This window comes from Geospiza fortis, unplaced genomic scaffold, assembly GCF_000277835.1.
Source record: "Geospiza fortis unplaced genomic scaffold, GeoFor_1.0 scaffold11, whole genome shotgun sequence".
Taxonomy (NCBI): Eukaryota; Metazoa; Chordata; class Aves; order Passeriformes; family Thraupidae; genus Geospiza; species Geospiza fortis.
Window position 1 is genome coordinate 8,169,034 of NW_005054304.1, and position 8,049 is coordinate 8,177,082.

Consider the following 8,049-nt stretch of genomic DNA (forward strand, 5'->3'; position numbering starts at 1 on the left):
CCCTGGGGTAGGCTCTATAAATATGTCTGCCGGTGCTTGTCGTGGGGATCCGTAGCGGGTTTCTGTGAAAGGGAAAGCGGGCAGAGCGTTTGGGAAGCGCGGCCGTCAGGAGCTTTCCTGCAGAACCGTTTTTGGGGCAGCGGTGCGCCAGCTCTCCGTGTAGCTGTCCCCGAGCCCCGGAGCCACTGCTGCCCTTAGGTACCGCAACTTTACAGGGGTCAGTCCTTTTGGCTGTGTGAGACTGGAGCAGCAAATACTGCACGGGGAGGTAGCGCTCTATGCCCTCCTTTTAAAGGGAGAAGGACTTTTAAAATTCTTCCCAGTTGCAGACTCTTAAAGCGACACTAGGAGACAGTTACGTCTTAGGGTTTCTTTCCTGAGAGCTTGTAACAAACGGTTGCATCGTAGGATTTGGGGGGCAATTTTGACTGTGCAGCATATGAGGAGTTTCTTGGCAATCCACTGCCGCCCATCCTCCTGGCTAAGGCAGCTGGGCAAGCCGTGTGCCTTTGCACTGCCGTCAGGGGAGACGACAGCTTTTCTCTCCTCGTGTTAATGAAAATGTATTTGATTTATTAGTTTTATTTGATAAATGCAACACATTTTAATTATTGTTTTCAATATTGCTGCTAGTGATTAGAAGCATCAACGCAGTGAATCCTCACTGAAAACAAACAAATTCCAATAACTCAAAATAGCAGAACCAAAGCAGTTGCTACTCACACAATTTGTCTTGAGAGACAATTAGTACAGTTGACAAGGGGATTAGCTCTTTTTATAGACTGGTTTATGCTGCCATGAAAATGGCAAACTATTTAAGAGCTTTACATCTACTAAAATGAATACTCTGAAAATAAATTACCTGAAATCAGAACTAACAGTAAATGAGTACACAGCTAAATATTCTAAGTTGTACAGCTCACAGATGAAAATTTAGCCCCAGGTAACACCACTGTATTTTGTGACCTGATCTTCTGACCCCTTTTTGCTTTCTTCCACTTGTATAAAATAAATTTATGTATAAAATAGTTAGGCATAAGTAATAAAGTGTATTTATTTAAATGAGTGAGAAAAAGCAGTAGCAGGGTACTCTATGAAGAAATTGACTACTGTAGAACTCACAAAGCCAAATAAAAAACCAAAATGCTCAGTTCAAGAGAAAAGAAATACTACCAGTGGTAGTTCTGATGCCTTAGGCAACAGACAGAATAAATGCATTATCTTTTTTTCATTCTGCAGTGCTAAGATATTCAAGTGGAAAATATTTTCCCATGGTTGAGAGGGGCAGATGGTCATAAGAAATAACATAAGAATAACCTATGCTTACCCTTTTCCTAATAGTACATACTTTTTCCAATATAATGCACAAACTCTCTTGCTTGCCTATGTTTTATTTTATGTGTTTCCTGTAAAAGGATGCTTTCTGTCTCAAAGTGTTTTATCAGTCCTCTCTTAGACAATGCCAAAAAAATGTTACCATTTAGTGAGTAGGCATTAACGACTTGGTGATGTCAGTGGGAGGGATACTGTGACTGGTATCTATGATAATGCCTTTTCATATTCCTGTCTTCTGTGTACAGATTCTAGTTTTGTTCTCTAGAGAAGGTCTGTGCATATGTACATGTGCACTTTTAAAAAGAAAGGTTTTCCTGTATCATATTTTAAACATTGCTAGAGCTGCTTATAGTCTGTACGTTTCTGCTGCCCTGCTATTATAAATAGGAACTGGCAGTTCAGAAAGACTACATTAAGCACTCTTGTGAAAATGGTGAAATGAATCGACTCCACTATAATTTTCCTTACCCTTATATAAAAAAGAAAGGGGCAGGGTTACCATGTCAAAACTGTGCAATCCTGTATTATGCTGCTTCTCTCAGCCCATGCATTGATTGAGTAATTTCATCAGTCCCACATTACTTGATTGCTTAGAAGTTTCCTAATGATCTGTATGCTGTAGGAAGAATCTGAAAGTCGTGAGTGGAATGGTAATGATTCTGTGTTTTATGAGGCTATTCAAAAAGTCGCTCTGATTTATGTAGCTCGAAAGCTCCCAAGTCTTTGAGATTAGCCACGCTGCCTGATATTTCCTTCATACATCAGTCGTCCCACACTCCCCACTCCCTAAACAGGAGTTTAAAACAGTGTTTTAATTAAGCAGGGATTAGGTGGCATTCCTTGTCAACTGCACAATTTGCCTATGCTTTGTATCTTCTACTGCTGATAGTCTCGTGCTTTTATATTTTGTACTTTGTGTTCCTTATTTTCCCTTGATAAATTCACAGTAATACATCTATTCATGCTTATGGATTTCCTATTGTGTCTCTAGAAACACATAGGCAGATATATGTGTATTAGGTGCTGCAAAATCACCTAGGGCAGCAGGCACATAGTGTGCTGCAAAAGTTTTGCTGAAAAAATACAGGATTTTTGAAGGCTGATCTAGTTCAGCCTCTCTGATTACCTCAAGTTGGTTTTTATGTTTATCAGTAACTTTAGTCATACACAGTCAGCTGTGTATTGCCCTTGGCTTTTTTTATTTTTAATGGAAATTTCATAAGTAGATATAGCTATATATTATATATGCTTCTACATATAATTATACATTTGCTTTTAATATATTTATAGATAAAAGTTTTTCTTCCTGAGGGAGAAAATCAATTCTGCCCTTACCTTACTCCTCTCAGCTTTGTAGGCCAGGACTGCTGCGTTCCTTTTGTTGGACAAGTTCCCAGCATTGCTGGGTCCTGAGTTTTGGCTCACACCTTGAAGCTCTTCTGTACCATGGTTAATAATATCAAGGCAATTCCAGCATGGGGTCTATTGCTTGTTTCTTCTCTTGATGTTGGTGGTGACTAAAATGTAACTTTTCTGTAAAAAGGAAAGGGATTCTTGTTGTTTGGTGGGATGCCTGTCTCATTTCTTCTTGTAAGCTGATGTGCTACAGTGCAGCTGGGGTTGTGTTGTGAATTGGTAATGGGAATTTAATTTGCTGTGCTACTGGTGAAGCCTCATTAGGAGGTATGTAGTGCACGCCACTAACTGTTCATTACAGTACTCTCACATACATTTGTAAAGCGCAAGAGAAGCAAGCAAAACAGATTTATTAAAAACAAATAAATCTCTGTGTGCCTGTAGTGTCTGCAGGGGTGCACTCAGGTCCCTGTTGTCCCTGCTCTAGGATGTGAGGTTACTTGCTTAGTTTAAACACTCCTCTGAGTGAGGACCTGGAACCCAGTGTGCTGGGGCTGAGCAGCCAGGAGCTCTATTAGTAACTATGTTCTACTTAAACGCTCAGCCTGCGTGACGAACTCCCTGCTTCTATGTGCCTTATTTCTGAAACGCTTTCCCAGGTGCTTGGATTTGTGGCGGTGCTTCAGGCCCTGTGATGTGTGTTAGTTACTCTGTAGCTAAAGAGGGATGACTTTGCACGCCAAAGATTAGGGTTTGCCATCATCCAAAGGCATGTTTGCCATTAGGTGTCACTGCTTTCTGGAGTGTTTCTTAGTCATCATCAGGGCCTGATCCAGAGTCTGTCATAATCCAGGTGAGTGGCTAAGTTGACTTCAGAAGATTTTAAACTGAGCCTGTAGATTGCTGACTGCAGCAGGCAGCTCCTTTTCATGTTCTTAAATAACTCTTAGTGTTATATCAGGTTCTTTGTCCTTGATAAAGGCAGAGTAAAAAAAAAAAAGAAAAATCAGCCATCCGTTTTCAAGTGGTGCCCTAACAAATGTCTGACATGGCAATCACTGCTGCTGCTCTGTGCTTTCACATGACTACTTATGGATGCACTGAGCCTTTATTCTCACAATGCCATCTTTGAAAAAACACACTGGAGAAAAATCTTTCAAGACTGTGACTACATAAACCTACCAACTAAGGTTCATTTAACTTAATGAACAAAGGCATTAAGTATGGTTCTCTTCCACTCCCTGGCCCTGGAAAGCAAGTGGTATTGGCAAGAGATGACTTCTGGAAGCCATTAGGTTTCTCCCTAGATATAGACTTGAACTTACATCATTTTCTTCCATTTGATATATAGCTATCTATAATCTGCCATGACAGCCTGGTTTTAGCTAAAATTTATTGGAGGCTTTTCCCTTTTGAGTTGAGGTTTGTATTTTCACTCTCTGTTACTGCTACTCCACTGCTTGATTTTTTTTTTCAGCACAGTAAGAAATGGTTTTAAAAACAGTTTATGTGGAAGAGTAGTTCTATTTGGCTATCAGTTTCTAATAAATTTTCTTAATTACATGGTTTATATGTGAGAAGATGGTAACATTCTTTCCATCTACACACACTCCAAACATATTTTTGTTTATATCTTCAGTGTTTAAAAACTTACTAGGCACAGATAATTCCCATTGATGTTTGGACTTAAAGTGACCAATGAGAAAAGGAAATAGTATTCTAATATTTTGAGCAATTATAAGAAAATGATCAAACTTTGAGCACATGTTTTTTTTCTTTTTTCAGTTAGATTTGAATTCCAGAAGAAGTCAGTTGTTATCTAAGCTGGTGAAAATTTCAAGGAAACCTTGATTGAGATTCAAGCTTGGCTTGTATGTCAAAGCAGCTCCACACCTGTGCATCCTGTGAACTTTACAGTCCAGTTCATGGCTCTGCTCATGCTCACACCCATCTATGAAAGCCCCAGATAAAGTCTCTGCTACCTAGAAGTGCCAAGAGACAAGTGTGACTGTCACAGCCCAAGATCAAAGCACCACAGGCAGGTTGCTGGCAGTCTGACAGAGTGGCTGGGAGCTGCTCATCACAGCTCATGTTTCTTTGAGGTGTTCTGTACCCCAGGCTTGCTATGTAGCCACTGGCTTCCTACAGGTCTTCCTGCACAGATGCACTTCCTCTCCTTCTGTGGTGTTACATTTGTCCTCCTGCACCATGTATTATGTCCATGAGGAAGTAGCTGCTGTCCTGTTGCTTGCAGTAGTTACCAAAATGAGCTATGTTGGCCTTTTTTGGAGTAACGTTGACCATGCCTTTGGCTCATCTAGGCTGGCAGACTGTGTTGGAAAAGGTGCAATACTGAGGGGGTGCAGTGTGACATGTGGCATAGGGTGTGTGCTGAATGCATTTTGGGTCAGTTTGGTTGAGTGCTGGTTAATCCATCCTCAGCATCAGGTAAGGAAGGCCTGGGCAAAGCCTTCTGGGCCAGCTTTTAGCTGGCTTGTGCATTTGATGCAGCACGTGGGGAAGAGGAAGTGCTGTTGTCACCCACTACAGAGGCAGAATATAATTGTGTGTCATTGTCATGGTAATTTAAACATCTAGACTGAAATGGAAGGAAAAGTGAGTGAGGAAAATGTGTCTTGCTGTATCTTTCTGGATTTCCCAGGAGCGCCATCAGGGCATTTTCCTCTGCTATTCTTCTGTACAAGTGTAAGGCTTTGGTTTCTGGTTGTTGTTGGCCAAGCAGTTGTGAGAACTGATGGAGTTAAGGGAAAGATTCTCCTGTGCCTGCAACCACAATAATTAATAAGGCTTATGTGACTTGGAGAGTCATAAGTGATCTCTCTAACAGGCAGGACACAGGCTGAAATTGAAGGTTAGTAAATGAAATGTGCTGGTGTTTGGATGATAGTTCTGAAATCTGGCAAGGGAGCATGTTTGATGTTGTGCACTGCTGTAATTTTGTAAGGGTCAGAATTTATGTCCTAGTTTCAGTGATAATATACTTAATTCAGAGAAGGAGGTATTTTGTGTTCTGTATTGTACCGCAGAGCGCACTTCAGCTGGAGAGACTTCTTCCTTCTTTGGTCTGGGACTCACGACAAAAGCTCAAGGAAGGGATATTCTGAGAGCTGTCAGCGCTGCATTAAATTAAAAAAAAAAAAAAAAAGAAAAGAAAAAAAAGAAAAAAGAAAAAAAAGAAAAAAAGAAGCACTCCTAAAAAGTGACACTTACTTAATGAGAAAGGATAATAGAGTAACTGCAGCATTTCTGTGTAGCACCAAAGTTATGGTGGAAGAGGTGGTACAGAGACTATTACTCTAGTTTTAGTCAGCTGTAAACTGATGGATTTGTAAGAGCAGGGTTAGATGTGAAGTACACTTCCATTATACACATTAGTTGTGGAATGGTGGGGTAGTAGGTAGAAAAGATGAAAGGGAAAAAGTTTCTTGGAAGTTGTGCTGGGTTTATGTGACAAGCTCTATACTCAAGAGGAAATTGAAAAAGAAAATGAGTAAAAATGCAAGGAGGGGAACAAAATAAGATATCAAAGGCAAAAGCCACTAGTTCTGTCTGTTTCTGTTTCTTTGGGAGCGGTATAATGTTCCTGTAAATGCTATGCTCAACGGAAAAGTCCTGAACCAGAAAGGGAAAAAAATGTCAGGATAAGAATTTAAATGAGGAGTTATATGGATATTTTAATGTAGTAGATAACACTCTGTGCTGAAATGCTAATTATTCCTAATTGTTATATTTGCTTTACCCATGAATAAAATATCACATTTCTAATAAAATATGCAGTGAAAATAACTGTAAAATTCCTCTTGGAGCCTTTCATGCAGATTTAAAGGATTTAATACCTTATTTTTTCATTGCTTTTTAAAACATTAACTTTCTGTAATCAGTTGGATTGCTGAGGCCAATATCCAGTGAACCTAACACTAATTGCTTGTTTTGCAGAACAATTTTTGTTAGTCCAACCATATCTTTCTCAGAGGCTTAAATCGAGTTGGTGATTTCATTATAATAATTCACTTGCGATAAATCAAAATCAAATAGCACCGCTCCAGTGCTGTGGAAAGGAGCTCCAGATGAGAGCTCTGGAGAGAGCAGAGGATGGCAGAACAGCAGACCTGAATGCCAGGCTTGGATTTGCTGCGCCAAATTTTAACATAAACATATCAATTTTGCAAACCCATTTTGAAATAGAGAAATGTAACTTTGCACAGGGTGAGCTTCCCTGCCTTGGAATGCCAAGTGCAGACCCGTGTTTGGGACCCAAACCTGATGACAGACTTGCTTTGGTTTTAAAGCATGCAGGAGATGATCTCAGTCAAGCTCAGGCTCCTGAGCCTTTAGGATGTTTTGGAGATGTCAGTTGTATTTCTCAGGTGCCAAGACACCACTGCAGAGTTATCTCACTGATTACAATCAGCATTAAAACTTGTCTGTCTGGGCTCAAAGCACACAGTTGGGCTATCTCCAGACCAAGCATTACTAAGCAAGGATGTTTCTTTTGGTTTATCCTTTGCCTTCTTGCAGTCTTTATAGTGTTCAACTTAAACATTTGAGAAACATTATAAAACCATTTCACGTACTAGGGGGTTGTCAAAGGGAAGAAGACAGTAGAAAAGACACAGCTCTTGCTCAGTGAAGCCACTGTAGAGTAGTGGCAGTGTGTGGCCAGGGCACAGTGTGGACTTGCATTGTTAAATGCAAGTGAAAGTGATAGCTGTTTTAGGTCATATAGAAATAGATTTATTGCTCTCTTTCACTGTTTCTGTTAGTTTATTTCTCTCTCATATTCCAGGCTCATGGCAAGAAGTTGTGATGGTCACTGTGTTCTCTGCTCTTAAATACCTGCTTTTAATGTCCAGTAAGGAAAAAGTTAAACACACCATAACACAGATATCTATAATTTGAATAAAACTGTTTTTTCTCTGGAAATTTCTCTGGAATTACACTTACTTGACCTCTTTTGAGGTCAAATACACCTTGAAAAGTTGGTTATAATTCTTAAAGGTAGTCTTCCCTCAGCTTTCCTCTTTTTGAATAAATATGCTGAAGCAGTATTGAAGTATATCCACTAATGCATTTGCTATAAATAGCTTTAAAAATTTATTATTCTGGAGCTATTCTAGCTCCATGCTTGCTGATAGCAAGCACTGGGGTATGTATTAGCGTATGCATCTACAATATATAAAGACACACATTTTCGTTAATCAGAAGGACTATTGAAAATACTTGACTGGATTTTTCTTTAATTTGGGATGGCGTTACTTTCCACCCTAGGTGACAACATGAAGATTTGGAAGGCTTTTTGCTTGCAGGCAGGAAGCCATAACGTGCATACAAGTCGTG

At 39.8% G+C, this 8,049-nt stretch overlaps 1 protein-coding gene across 1 annotated transcript in view; it reads left to right on the forward strand.

Annotated features, from left to right (window-relative positions):
* The window catches only part of GRID2 (glutamate ionotropic receptor delta type subunit 2), a 673,693-nt gene that overhangs the window by 1,040 nt on the left and 664,604 nt on the right, over nt 1–8,049 (forward strand). The window lies entirely within an intron of this gene.